The following is a 15,845-nucleotide window of genomic DNA, read 5'->3' as shown; positions in this document are numbered from 1 at the left end:
CAGAAATGTCTGTATGATGATGTACTCGTTACAAAACGGAGATTTCATATTCCAACAATTACGTAAATCGATCAAGTATTTTTTTTTTAATTCGAGAAAATCAAATTTTGCGATTTTTAGCGATTTTAGTACTAAACCGTATTGAACATAAGGCTGTTTTTTTTTTATCTCGACACTTTGATTTGAGTTGTCTTCCCCTTATTTATTTCATCATGCACGACGAAAACACAACGACTACTCGCTCAGCCGTAAAATTTTGATTTTCTGGAGTAAAAAAAAAAAATATTTGATCAAATTATTAATTTTTGGGTACTCATGCAGATCCGTGCTGAAATAATAACGTTGTTATTTAAAAAGCCATTTTTAGCATGGAGAGGGAAGGATGTTTTCTACCTATTCTGTACGGAGTACAAATTTTTGGAAAATGACTTTCTTTAACAAATACGTACAGACTTTTCTGTATTTTTTTTTACTCTTAATTTACCGCCATAAGTGCTAATTTGAATAAGCACCTTTTTTTTTCTTCCTGTTTTACTACAAAAACATCGCGTTTCCTTCTCTGCTGTGTTTTTAAGAGTTTTACTGAAATAAATACAAATCTAGAATATATAAACAGTAGTTTTAAATAGTCTTATGACAATGTCGGTTATAGTTCAATTATTATCACTTAGATTTGTTGAATGAATCGCGTTCTCTTTTTTTTTTTTTAAGAATTTTACATTGATATACTTTGAATATCTAGAATATTTGTAAAAAAAAAAATGATTTTAAAAATGTACGTAAATTAAATGTTTTTAATGGCACGTATATAATTTAAATAAAAAATTTCAAAATAAAATAAGCATAATTAAAAAGGATATTTGAATAACTGTTAATAGACTTAATAAAAAAGGGAACACGTGTTTAAAGTAGCGTACCTGAAACGAAACGAACCATCACCGTTTAATATGTATTGTTTTTATTATGAATTTGATTTATTTTATGACAATAAATAATTAAATAATACTTAAATAATTAAATAATACTTTGATTCGTCAAAAATCATATATATGAGATCGTTTTAAATATTTTAAGTATTGAAATTTTAAAAAATTAAAATATTTGAATGGAAAACCGAAAACCATAAAAACGAAACTGGTGAAACAAACACGTTAATATAATAAAAAGATTGCAACTAGTTAATTAAAATTGTAAATTCTATAATAATAATTACCAAAAAAAAAAGAGGTGTTATAACAAACCAATAATCTAAAAGCAAAACGAACCGGCATTTAGAAAATTGTTGACTTATTTGCTAACGATGTCAACATTACTACTACTACTAAGTTGAATCGCTACTATTTCTAGTCATTATTATCATAGCTTTTCGCTTCACTTCGAAATCCATCGTCGGACAGGGCCGCATCAGAGCATGCATACGCTCAGGGGACAGTTCGTGATGATATGTGTGCGATGGTCTGCACACGAACGTCCTCGCCACTTGTGCAGGTTGTTCCGTGTTTTTGCACCAAAATCAACAGACTATTCCTGTAATGACCTGGTCCTTGTTGTTGAATGCGGTATAATGCTGGTTTTGTGCAGTCCTAGGAGGTCCACCTAGCACTTCCCGGCGGATTTGAACCCTGCGTAAAGGTTTTTTTTTTTTTGTAATGACTGCTCCCTGAAATGCGCAAAAAGGTTTTCTTTCACTTTCTTCAGTCATACAATTTTTTTAATCGAGCGTGTTTTTATTTTTTGAATGTGTTTTATTTCTTTGAGAAAATTTGATTCATAAAAAGATTTTTTTTTTTATTTCTTTGAGAAAATTTGATTCATACTTTACTAGCAGTTCAGCCCGGCGTTGCCCGAGTGTTTGGAGGTGTATGTTGAGCAAAAAAAAAAAAAAAAAAAGAAAAAGTGGTAGTAGGAAGGCAGACTCGAACACATACCGCGAAAGAGGAAAAAAACGGGGGGGGGGGAACGTGACATCTTTGCTGTTACAATCACCGTCAAACCAGAAGTGACGTAGGTTTAAATTAAGGCTAGACAATCGAAAAGAGAGGATGACGTTCGACAATATCTACGAAAAAGGCGACTCCTCCCTGTAGAAAAGTGCCCAGTTGAAGGTGAAGAAATTAATGTTTTTAGCCAATTTTTCGATATTTGTCATTAGAAATACCGTGCTTCAAAACGATACTGATCTTGTGAAAATCTGTTGCCTCTGTCGAAAGTTTTAGGCAAATATGCAAACATACATACATACACTTATATATTGGTAGCTCAAATTTTCGACCCAAACTGAATAAAAAGCTTGCCCTATCTCTGAATACCCTTTATGTAAAATTTCAAATGTTTAGACCAGAAATTGTCTGAGTCATTTTAATTTAACTTTGACCTCTATTATGACCCCTTAACATTTATTCTTTTGGGTTCAAATCAAGTTATTAAGTTAGATCCATGTCCAAGGAACCTATATCTAAAATTTCAAGTGTTTAGACCCAAAATTGTCAGAGGAGTTTGGTAGAGTTCTCAAAGGTCAAATCGTTGAACATAGCCAAATTTCTGTCCGAAAACCGATCACATAGATTTTCCTAAATCTCAGTACCCTGTATATCAAATTTCGAGTCTGTAGATTAAAAATTGACAGAGTTATTGTGTATGGAAATGTACAGACACATAGACACATTCACTCTTATAGATATATAGATAGATAGATTTCATGCTTGTTTTTATTTTATTTTAATTTCATTTTATTATTTTATATATATATATATATATATATATATATATATATAATTGGGTCTTAAATAGTACTTTCAAAAAGGTTTTTGTGGAAACCTTTTGTGTATGCGTTTTCAGGGAGCAGTCATTAAAAAAAACGTTTACGCAGGATCCAAATTCCCCCTTGATGTACCGTCCACCCTCCCAGGCTTAGAGAAGAGGTTAGTTTATTGTTAATCGCCTGAGGCGCCCTTATCAGGGAATGCCGACGTGCCTACTCAGTCACTTTTTGTAGGTCAGAGTGCCCCTCCTCGGGGCACTAACTTCTCAATCCCACTTTCCGATCCTGGTATCACAGTTCTTGCAGTGGGAGAGACACTCTTTTTCCGGGTTAGTTCAGAGCCTGCCGGGAGATCTTCTTTCAGTGCTATTAGAGCATCATTGTTGCTATCTTTAGCAATCAGCAGACTCATTCCACTGGGTCATGTATCAAGCTTTCCTGTGACATCCTTTCTAATTTTTCTTTTTTAATGATACTAAAAATGAAGCTTTTTATAGTTTTATTTAAGTGTTTGGGTCTAATAATGTTTTATATATAAAAAAGTACTTTTGATTGTTTTATGTAAAATAATTTATGCACCTGAAGTGCATATTTACTGTAAATCCTTTGTAAACAATCCTAAACTGAACTTGAACAAAGCTCAATTGTCTTCAGTCATTGCTTTTTTCTTTTATTTTAATAATAAAAGGGCATACTTACTTGTTCTTCCCTGAATCTCAAATTTCACACATGACCATCCCTAACATATGAGCATGAAATTTCTCACAGCTTGAATGATTTTTTTCTTGATGTAACTAGATATTTTATTGTGAGCCCCATATTCAACAGATGCCTTAGTCCTGCTAGACAACTTGGTTCTGTAATCATCAGGGATGTTTTTGGCCTGTCTAGGATCTATGTTTGATGACTTGAGGTGATATTAATCTAGGGTGGGTTTAGCCAGCTACTTCTGTATAATCCACAGCATTCTAGATGAATGCAGATCGTGCATGACAACCTGCAACGGCAAAAATAGCATTGGGCAGCCAGTTCCAAGACCAATGGTGAACACTGTAGACTAGACCTAAGTTCAAAGTCAGCTTTGCTGGTATGTAACCACGTCTTCAACTGGCCTCTTGGGGATCTTTGCCAATCTTGGAGTGGTTCTGTAGCTATTTTTTTTTTTTTTTTTACACAGTGATCACCACTTATCAAGGCCCGGAAGCCACTCAGGGATAAGGGTTATTGCAAGTACATCACGTTAGTGAGGAGATTTTATGAAGTGTTTAATTAGGGGGGTGGTTCATTAGGAATTTGTTAACATTAGACTTGAAGACATCCAAGTTGTAGTCCGGAGGGAAGCAGGCAGACGGAACAGAGTTCCACAGGCGTGCAGTTCTAAGAAAGAAGCTTTGCTCATGAAATCCGCGTTTTGATTTAGGCACAGATATAGAGTGGGGGAAATTTTTCACAGTGGATTCAGCTAGACGGGTGTTTTTCGTGAAAGATTGGCGAGGGGGGACCAGAGATTGGAGTTCAGACGAGCACCTGCCATGAAAATAACGATAAAACAAGGATAGGCTCGCAATATCTCTTCTGTGGGAGAGGGGTTGCAGGGTAGAGAAAAGGGCATCCCCCACTAAACCACGAAGTCTATTTTGTACTCTGTCAAGGCATGATAGGCTGTTTTTGGCAGCTCCTGCCCAGATATGGCAACAGTATTCCATCCTTGGTCGTATTTGGCTTTTATATAGATAGAGAATTGCATCAGTAGTGAGATATCTTCTGGAGCGGTAGAAGGATCCCACCATCTTTCCTGCGACCTATTGCTTATGAATAAACTCTCCTGTGTTGCAGTGCACAGCGCCGAATCAACAATGTCTTCTCTTAAATCCTTTCAATGCTGACCCAATTAAGCAATAATTAGCCAAAAAGATAATAAGCAATTAGCAAAATTATTTGATAACGTATTATTAGAAGGCCGAAATATTGGCCGTGTTGCTAAGCATATTGGCCGTGTAAGGTTGGAAGGATTAAAAGAGCTTGGTTAAGGGTGATATTCCTGCATTGTGTCTTGATATGAGTATTGGAGACAAAATGGTGCCAGCAGACCCACAGAATTCTGTGGATGCAATATAAGTAAAAAAAACTACCAACCTTTTGAGATCCACAGCTCTCATTGGCTAGGTTTCTCAGCCGTAGAGAAAGATTGTTTGAATAAGTGCCAGACTTTTGTGTCTGTTGTGATCTTGGGCCGAAACTACAAACAGGATTGTAGGTAACCGAAAACATGCTGGGTGTTGTTGATTTGAACGTCAGCGTCGTCATATGGCTAATTTAATGAGAATAAGATATGCATCTATTTTCATTACGTGATTTTCTCTTTTGGTCTTGTAATATTATTTAAGGTTGGATTTTAATGTGGGGAGAAATCTAGATCCCCAAAAAGAGGATACTCTGGATTGGGACAAAGAGTAAAAATTGTCTCGATTTAGAAGAACTTCTCCTTTAACTGACCAAGAAAAAAAATAACTAAATGTAGCTTCAGAATAGATAACACACTTTGTTTTTATTTACCAAACCTTTTTACGGGATTAAGTTAAACATAAGATTTTTTATAATTTACGGGATTAAGTTAAACTTAAGATTTTTTATAATTTACGGGATTAAGTTAAACTTAAGATTTTTTTTAATTTACGGGATTAAGTTAAACTTAAGATTTTTTTTAATTTACGGGATTAAGTTAAACTTAAGATTTTTTTTAATTTACGGGATTAAGTTAAACTTACGATTTTTTATAATTTAGAGAATATCCAACTTAATAAAAAAAGGGGGGGCATCCTAGACTGGAACAAAAATTTAAATTGCCTCCGTCTAGAAGGACTTCGCATTACCTGACCGAGAATATAAATGATTAAGTAGCATCAGAACAGATACTACATTTTGTTCTTATTTATCCCCCCCACACACACACAAGGTGAGAGTTAGATATAAGATCGATTTTAATACAGAGAATATCCAGGTCCACGAAACTCTAGATTGGAACTCTGCTTTATTGTTATTTTTTTTTTTTTTATTTTTTTTTTTTATTCAATTTTCACCCCAAACAAGGCACAGTGCCACTTTGAAGCAGGGGGCTACTATTAGGGAATTAATTAGCGGGGTCATTATGAAGGGAGAAGAGTAGAAAGATGTTTGTTAACATTACACTTGAACTTCTGCATATCATTGCAGTTGGGAAAGCAGAATCCCGGAAGGGAGTTCCAAAGACCCGCAGTTCTGGGGAAGAAACTATTGGAGTAAAAGGCTTTCTTGCACCTAGGGATCTCCACTGTAAAGGGATGAGACTTAGTAGCTTGTCGGGTTTGTCGGGGGTAGTTACGTCGGGGAGGTACAAGTGTTTGCAGTTCGTCAGAGCATTCACCATTAAAGTATTTGTAGAACAGGCAGAGGGATGCAACATCTCGTCGATGGGACAGAGGTTGAAGCCCAGATGAGGACCTATCAGGTTTGCGACTCTTTTTTGAACCCTGTCCAGGAGCGAGAGACAAGCAGCAGATGCACCAGCCCAGATGTGACAACAGTACTCCATACATGGGCGAATGGTTGCCTTATAGAGGTATAGGATACTGGCAGGCGTAAGTAGTTTTCTAGCACGGTAGAGGGAGCCAACCTTCCTTGCAGCAGCCTTGGCAATGCTCTCAATGTATCTATTCCAGTTCATATTCCCTGTAAACGTTAGGCCGAGGAGTTTAAAAGAAGTACTTTCAGGCAATGTGTTCTTGGCCATTGCTATTGGTGGTAGAGAAGGTTTCTTGTAGTTATTGAAGGAAACAAGCTTAGTCTTAGCAGCATTGAATGAGACCAACCATTTTTGTCCCCATTCCACTACGGATTGGAGGTCATCCTCTAGTGTTTCTGCCATTTTCTTGGATATGTGTTCATTTGTTTTCCCCTCATATCTGTTATAGAGAGTGGTGTCATCGGCAAATATACCCATCTCCGAAACAATATTATCAGGGAGGTCGTTTATGAATATCAGGAACAATAGAGGTCCAAGGATAGACCCCTGAGGCACTCCCGCATTTATGTCATATTGTTTGGATGTACGTCCGTCGAGGACAACTTTGATTTTTCTATTACTTAAGAAGGATTTAATTACGTTATGAATTCTTCCAGTGATTCCATATGATCTAATTTTCCTTAGAAGACCATCGTGCCATACCGTGTCAAAAGCCTTAGATATATCAAGGGCCACCGCTCTACCCTCCCCTGTTTTATCCAATGAACGGTATATACGTTCAGAAACTACAGTTAAGATATCTGCTGTTGAACGGGCTTGCCTGAATCCATATTGTTTGTCAGTCAAGAGTTTAGCAGCTGTTAGGTGCTGGACTAGGGCTTTATTAACTAAGGACTCAAATATTTTGGCGAAAAGCGGGAGGAGGCTAATGGGGCGATAATTTAGTGGGTCAGTTCTTTCACCAGAATTCTTGAAGACTGGTACCACAGAGGCGGTTTTCCAGCAGTCGGGAAAACAAGATTCGTTAAGGCATTTATTGTAAAGTTTGGACAGAACTGGAGCAACCTCGGCAGAGCATTTTTTTAATAGCACAGCCGGGATGAGATCTGGTCCACATGCTTTAGAGGTGTCTAGGTTTTTTTCATGGCAAGTGCTCGTCTAAGCTCCAATCTGTGCCCCCCCTCGTCAAACTTTCGCAAGAAACACATGTCTAGCTGAAAACACTATCAATTATTTCCCCCACTCTTTATCTGTCCCTAACCTAAACGTAGATTCCATGAACAAAGTTTCTTTCTTAGAACTGCACGCCTGTGGAACTGTCTTCTGTTTGCCTGCTTTCCAGCTGACTACATTTTGGTTGTCTTCAAGTCCAATGTAAACAAGTTCTTGATGAGCCGTTCCACTTAAGTTAACAAATTTACCGAATTTCCATTACTAACGATTACTATATTGTCCAATTGACTATTGTACACTCTTTAACCCTTATCCTCGAGTGGCCTCTGGGCCTTGATAAGTGGTGATGCCTATGTAAAAAAAAAAAAAAAGTAAAAAATTGGCTTCAAAACTGAGTAGGTGACGCCCTGTTCTCCTCCCTGCAACCTCTTTCCTGCAGAAGAGACATTGCAAGCTTGTCTCTGCTCTATAATTTTCATGGTAAATGCTTGTCTGAAAAAAAAAAAAAAAACGAAAACACTCATCGAGCTACAACCACTATCAACAATTTCCCTCACTCTCTGTCTGTGTCTAAATCTGAACGCAGTTTCCATGAACAAAGCTTCTTTCTTAGAACTACCCGCCTATGGAACAGTGTTCCGCCAGCCTACTTTCCAGCTGACTACAATATAGTTTACATTGTTTAGATTAATCAGACAATTGTTCTGCACAACGTTTCGGTCAATGTAACTTTCATCAGGTGTAAAAGTCGCTATGTTTTGGCAACTTTTACACCTGATGAAGTCAGAGGTTACACCGACTGAAACGTTGTGCAGGTAACACTCAAAATGAGAACAATTGTCTGATGTATCTAAACAATGCAAACATTCATACCTCATCTCAAAAATGCAGAACTACAATATAGTTGTCTTCAAGTCTAATGTAAACAAGTTCTTGTTGAGCAGAGCTCTTAAATAATCAAATTATACCCAATTTCAACAACTAACGATTACTACAGGTTCCTATCATACACTGATTAGCGCTTATCCTTCGGGCTTTGATAAGTGGTGACTCCTTTGTAAAAAATCTTGTAATTATCTCGATCTACAAGGATTTCACACTCACTGGCCGAGGAGATAAACGATAACATTAGAACAGATACTATATTTTGTTCCTAGCTTACGGGATTTTTTTTCTTTTTTTTTTTTTTTTTACAGTGGTCACCACTTATCAAGGCCCGGAAGCCACTCAGGGATAAGGGTTATTGCAAGTACATTACGTTAGTGTGGAGATTTGATGAAGTGTTCAGGGGGCGGTTCATTAGGAATTTGTTAACGTTGGACTTGAAGACATCCAAGTTGTAGTCAGGTGGGAAGCAGGCAGACGGAACAGAGTTCCACAGGCGTGCAGTTCTAAGAAAGAAGCTTTTATTGTTATATAAATAAATAAATGTACATATAAGGGGTGAGAAAAAATAAATTTACAAATTAATCTTTCCTATTTTGATAAGTTTCTTTTTATGTTTTAACTTATTTTTAAAACGTAATGCTTGTAGAAACCCATCCTGTAAATGTCACGACTCATGAAAAAATGTAATGTCCAACTAGTATTGTATACTTTTCGATTTTTTGACCGATTATCGAGTCCAAATGTCTATAACAAAACCGCCATTTCTTTCAGTTGAAAATCAGAGTTAATACTGCTTTTGTTTCAAAGTAAATAAACGCTTCAAAATAAGTTAAAACACACTAAAAAAAAAACTTGGGTTTGTATTACTGTACACATAGATTCGAAAAAGTTGTTAAAAAAACAAATATATAACAAATAAATGTTATCAAAGGCAATATAAGTTACTTTTCTACCAAACTGGATATGTTTTTCGTGTTTTTATTCAATATAATATGTTTATTCAGCTCGAAAAACATACAGTGTTTACCGATGTATTGGAAAATTCAAGATGGCGTCTGACTCTCTTTAACACGGTAAGTTTGGGAAAAGGTGTTATAAATAAAAAAAAACTAGACAAAATACTGTTAAAAAGCCGCCGAATATATGTCAACCTGTGTCATGGTAACATATATTGAGCGAGTTTTTAACAGTATTTTGTCTAGTTTTTTATTTATAATACCTTTTCCCAAACTTACCGTGTTAAAGAGAGTCAGACGCCATCTTGAATTTTCCAATACATCGGTAAACACTGTATGTTTTTCGAGCTGAATAAACATGTTATATTGAATAAAAACACGAAAAATATATCCAGTTTGGTAGAAAAGTAACTTATATTGCCTTTGATAACATTTATTTGTTATATATTTGTTTTTTTGACAACTTTTTCGAATCTATGTGTACAGTAATACAAACCCAAAAACTTATCCATGTAGGTAGAAGAGTAACTTATTTTTTCCTTGGTAACTTTATTTATTGTATATTTATTTATTTTTCCTATTTTGTTTTGTTGGCTATTGTAAAAAAAAAAAAAATAGCCAAATATTTATAACAATCGTTTTAGGACCGTAAATAAACTAATGCGCGGTGTGTCAACGTTGATCTCATGAGAAACAGTTCGTTTAGTACATTTTATATTTTTTTGTGTTCTGTTGTGAGCGATGTTATACGATTAAAAATCGACTACAAAGACGCAACTGTGTATTGCCCTACGACTAACCAGAAAAGAAGACCGGCGGGCGGCGACTATTATCATATGATTGATATTATGACTGCTTGTAACAAACCTCTACGATGACGGCCACGATTCGTCATTGTTAATAGTAACAGCAGGAGGTGGTGTGATAGGGGCGAGGGATGGAGGGGTTTGCTTTCACTAACAGCATTTTTTCCATAAGATTTTTAGTAGCAGCAACGAACGGCTTTATGACGAGATATGGCTGACGAGAAAAAAAAATAGATATTAAATCGAAAAATAGATATTAAATCGAAGGTACTGTTGTATCATTACAAGTACACTGTATATGCTAGTTTACTCAAAAAGAAAAATGAGATTCTATTTTTTTTTTAGTGGAGGGGATTACGAACAAAGTGTAGTAGCTGTTTTGATACTACAATTCATTTTTTCTGTTCGCGGTCAGTGAAGAAGAAATCCTTCTACACTGGGGCAATTTTCGTTATTTGAGGCTCAGTCCCTCTTTTTCCGGAAGCTGAATTTTTCCCCTGCATTAAAAAAATTTGACCTTGTATTTAACTCTGGCTTCATACTGAGACTTGGGAGAAGGATAAATGTGAACAGGCTGAAAAACTGAAAAGCAATATATATATATATATATATATATATATATATATAGCAGACTGCCCGGCATTGCCCGGTCGTAAAATACACTTAAATATGATATTTTGATTAATGCAGATTTCGTATTTATTATTATTATTTTGTATTAGACCCAATATATAGTAATGATTTAAAAAGTTTGAAAAAATAAATAACCCGTGCGCCACCACCGAGAAACTAAAACGTTTAGCTTACGATTTAACTTTTTCCTTTTATGTTAATGCCTGAGCTATGAAGACATGTTTGTTGCAAGGCTAAACATTAAAACATGAACCAATAGCTATTAGGTTACACATGCATATTGATAATGCCGTCGTTTGACCTTAACCTGGCAATTTCCTTTTTTTTTTTTTTCATTTTCACACTTTTGCACCAGTTTTCCCTGGCTAAAACCCAGATATATAGGTTCGCATGGGTTCAAATACCTTATATATTAAGTTTCATGTCTGTAGACCAAAAACTGACAGAGGAGTTTGGTAAGAAAAACAAATATATATACATAAATATATATAGAAAGACGTTTGTGTATTATCATTCATCAGACTACTGTTTGAGTGTGATTTTTCACAACATTTTGGTCAATGTAACCTCCGACCTTCTTCAGTTGTATCTTGTCTAACTCAGGAATTTGGACGAAATTTCGAGCGGAACCCTTTATTTACTTCATGACTGGATAGAGGTCCTAAGTAATTCTCAAATGTATTTTTACGGTCGCCCACACTGAGGATTGAACCTTCAACCTTCAAGAGAATATCACTTTTTACAATTGATTTTCCCCAGTACTCTAACCACTGCACATGGGTCCTTGTAGACAATTCTACTACAATTTTAGGAGCCTTAAACCTACTTTTTATTTCTAGTTGTAAATATCACAATTTATTACTAATTATTAGTATATATTAATGTACATCTATCCCTATACTTGTTACTTGTATATATTAATGTTTTTTTACTTGTATATATTATCTAATGTTTATAATTACTGGTTTCCATATGGTATTAAATTCTATACTAGGTTATCCCTCAGCACATATGCTGCTTCTTTCAGTCGTCTTATTCTCCAATGTTCTCGTCTGTCTATAATTTTTACTTCATCCCATAATGGTAGATGGTTTCCCTTTCCTTTGAAGGTTATATCAACCGAAATGTGAAAATCACACTCAAGATGAGAACAGTAAATAACCAATCCTCATCTAAAAAAATTCAGAAACGTCAAAGAGGTTTGTGTTTACTAAAACCTAGAATATCTGCATGAATATAATTACACCTAACTGTTAACTAGATGATCATCCTATAAGAAAACAAAAAAAGCTAATAAGGAATTAATTAAAACAAATGTTTAAAAGAATATGTAAATTAGCTAGATCTTTTGCAAATGAATGCAATTCCTTGACCGATATTTAAGAAAGTTGTTTCCTTTTTAAATAAATAGAAAAAAGGGTTTTCAATATGAATATCAATACACAAAAAAAAATTTATTTATATAGCATTTTTTAAATATGTATTAACTAACGTTTCATGCTTATACAATCATCAGTGTCGAAAATGATAATTACTGCTGGCCAGGAGATTCAAACCTAGTCAGAAAGTAACCTTTGATGTAGTGAAACCAAAATTATTACTACCATCAGTACTACTAAAAGTAATAATGATGATGATGATTTTGATGAAAATAAATAAAATACGTTTTTTTTTTAAAATCAAGAACACTTAATTTCTTCTTTCCTTTCTCACATTTCCAATGACTAAAGAAGAGACCAGTCAGAGCTACCTAACCCATAAAGAAAGGGACATATCTGGAAAAGGTCCTGGATATGACCTTAAACTATATCCAGTGGTGAAGCCCCAGCTTATGGGCTTTGGGAAGTGTGGAGCCACCCTTTAATTACCATTGCTCCCAGGTCCACTCTGACCCGGAGTAGTACCTGTTAGGGTTCCAACTATGGGTTAAATAGAAACCGAATTGAAAACAACAAATATATTCTATTAAATATTTTTTCTTCAAAATCTTTGGATGCGGCATTAAATAACCCGAAAAGGGTTGATATGCCGTAAAACAAAAACAACCAACCAACCATATCTGGAAAAAGGAGATAATGCGATAAGTGTCTCTCGTTTTTATTTTTTATCAAATGACCAGAACCAAAAAAAAAATTTTTCAAATGGAGAAATAAAAGACGGAAAGCGAATTATAGTGGTTAATGAGAAAAGGCTGATAAGGAACGAACCGTAGTTTGTCACATTGTCATTTGTCATTTTTACGCACATACAGAAAAGCCAGAAAAGGAATGATAAATACTACTTATCATAAAAACCTTATATTTATTTTGTATAAAACCCCAAACTTTTGGAGTCAGAAATCAAATATATTTTATTTATAAAAAGTGGTAAATTTTCAATTACTAATGTGAACCAATACCACAACTTCATAAGCTAGCATTCTATCTCAAGGTCACTAGCAATTAACACAAGAATCTATAGGTTAAGGATGTGAGTCAGTGTTCACGAATTCATAATCGGGATCTATCAATTTTTAAGACCGAGGTTGTAGGTGCAGGAATCTCTAGAAATCGAAAATAGTAGAATATACACGGGACCATTAAAGATAAATTTAACATAATCTCCAGTTTTCAAAAGACTTCCACCAAATCACATCCTCAAACATATAGAATAAGAAATGTGAATAACTTCGGAAAAATAATGACACTTGACAAAGAACTCGAGATTGCTGTCTTGAAATAAAATAACATTTATTTACACGTTTAAGAAACATTAATTCAAATCGTTCCAATGTTAAGGCTTTTTGCAACGAGTGATCATTAGGCAGGCTTAGCTAAATGAGTGTCTCGTGAAAAGGGCATGAAGTTTATGATTACAGATTTTTATGAACAGAGGGACACATGGTTATTTTTGGAGAGAAAAAGAAAGTCATTAAACCATGTAAGTGTCATGTGTGTGTGTGTGTGTGTTCGTTACATAAGAAAACAGTGGTTTGAAATAGCATTGTTGAAAAGAAGAAATAATTCTCATTCACTGTGGTAATTTTCCATAATGAGAATTAAGGTTCATTTGCTTAGCGTGGAAATTCAAGATGGGAATTTTATTGCCTTCCAAGGCAGAGTTACTTTAGCTCCAGTCTCGGAGGAAACAAGAGAAGAAACTGGAATAAAACTAAACTGAACTGATTTGATTTTTGTGGGTGAAACCTTATATATGGGTGTTCTGGAACATTCCAGTCTTTTTGTTGTATCATTGTGCATGGAACGCAACATAGTTCCTTTATCGCATGTGTGCGGCTGGGCAAATTACAATGTTGTAATCGTGTGCTTTCTGATATCCGTGGTTGTTGAAACTGATTGCTATAAAAATGTCTCTGTCGAAGATTTGTTCCAGCCATATGTAGCGGTTGCTACAAATTAATGATGATTAATATGCATTAGACTTTAGAGTGGAGGATCAGTTTAGCATATAACTTTAATTTAAAATTATCACCCACTTTCTGACCAAGTAAAATTTTAAAGGCATTTAACCAATTTTTGCTTTTAGTTAAACCTTAACAATTGTCTCAATTTCTTGGAAATCAATTGTGGGTGAATGGGTGTGTCTGTATTATGAGGGGGAAGTTTTTTTTTGTTTTTGTCTATTGGTGGGTTAAGTTTAGTCATCATTTTTTACCCCTGATACATTAGGTTAGTGATAGTATTAAGATATACAATAATTCATTTTTTTATATAAACACCATAATCAACTGTTCAATCTGCCATTTCTTACAAATCGCCTATGCACATTTCTTGGAAATTAGCCAAATGACCTTGAAATCCACAATTATTTTTATGTTAAATTTATATGTGAAACTGATCCCTCACTTTAAAGTCTGATAGTTCTTTTTTAATTTTTACAGTCAAGTTTTTCAGAGTGTTTATATATAATAGCATAAAAAAGTCGAATTTCATTTTTTTTTTTTTTTTTTTTTTGAGTGAATTGTAATGTGGCCGTTATGCGCGAACCGTGTTTGCTACAGTTCAAGCCTCTCATACTGGCATGCCGTTCGGTTATCGATAAAGAACAAACTAAAATAAATCCGACTGGGCTTGTTTCTTTCTGTTTTAGTAAAAGGCATTTATTACCGTTACTTACCAAACAATGTCTGCTTCTTGTTTTTTCTAACTGGCCATTTCGTCTGCAATAAAATTAACAAAACCCTTGACACTAGCTTAAAAGTCTCTTCCTGCCACTGTGGGGCCACTTGTACATCTCACCTGACATGCTCTTTTTCTTTCTGCCCTACCACATTCCAGCCGTAGCCAACCATTTCTCGTTTTCAACTTTACAGGTCCATTTTCTTCAATGCGCATTTTGCTTCTTCCGACCATGTGGTGTCCTTTTTTTTCTTTGTCTTATCGCACAAGCTCGCACACTTGCTAATTTGCATATGTGCTTTTTTTCGGCTACTGCTGCTAATATAATCACAAGCTATCTTACAGCTCTTGCTGATATTTTCCCATGCGCTCATATGCACTCTGTTACAAAACTAAAATAGTTTTTAAAAAAAAATGCCTGTGACCTTACAAGAGTCATTGGGCTAATAGCCAAGTGAATTATGGTTCAGTTCGATCCCAGGAGGGCATCTTTGCAGGCAATACCTTTTTTATTGAAAGAAGTTATTGGCATAATCTTAGTCACCAGATAGGTGTGATCAGAGCTATCTTTTAAATGCTCAGAGTGCTTTTATGGTGTGAGTGTGTGTAGGGGGGGGTCTGGGTAAAACGTTGTTTCTACTATTTGTACCTACTGCCAGTTAAGAGGGGTACTTTTCTATAAGTCAAGACTTAGGCTCACAATACTCTGACAAGTTAAAAAGATAATTTTTTTAAAGTTTTAGGTGGTTTTTCTTTTTTCTGAGTCTCTTTTGTGGTCCTGTTGAAATCAGGGTGAAAGCTGTGTCCTCATCAATTTTCAACCTTACAAGGCGGAAGAGTAATGAAAAATGAGTGTAGAAGGAAGAATCACAAAGATTATGCGGAAGAGCTGCTACATAGAACCAGTAAGTAAGAGGAGAGAGAGAGTAACAGGTAGTAGGTGAAGGAAGAGTAACAAAGAGTTGGCAGAGGGAAAGTAACAGAGAGTAGGTGGAGGAGGAGTAACAG

The 15,845-nt window shown here is 35.2% G+C and overlaps 1 protein-coding gene across 1 annotated transcript in view; it reads left to right on the top strand.

The window, feature by feature from the left end:
- Positions 1-15,845, top strand: part of LOC145283513 (uncharacterized) — a 37,077-nt gene that overhangs the window by 739 nt on the left and 20,493 nt on the right. The gene's annotated exons all lie outside the window — the stretch shown is intronic.

The sequence above is a fragment of the Euprymna scolopes genome, chromosome 8 (genome assembly GCF_053919585.1).
Source record: "Euprymna scolopes isolate OS-2025 chromosome 8, ASM5391958v1, whole genome shotgun sequence".
NCBI classification, from domain to species: Eukaryota; Metazoa; Mollusca; class Cephalopoda; order Sepiida; family Sepiolidae; genus Euprymna; species Euprymna scolopes.
The sequence above is the reverse complement of the archived record's forward strand: the minus strand, read 5'-3'. Positions and strand labels throughout refer to the sequence as shown.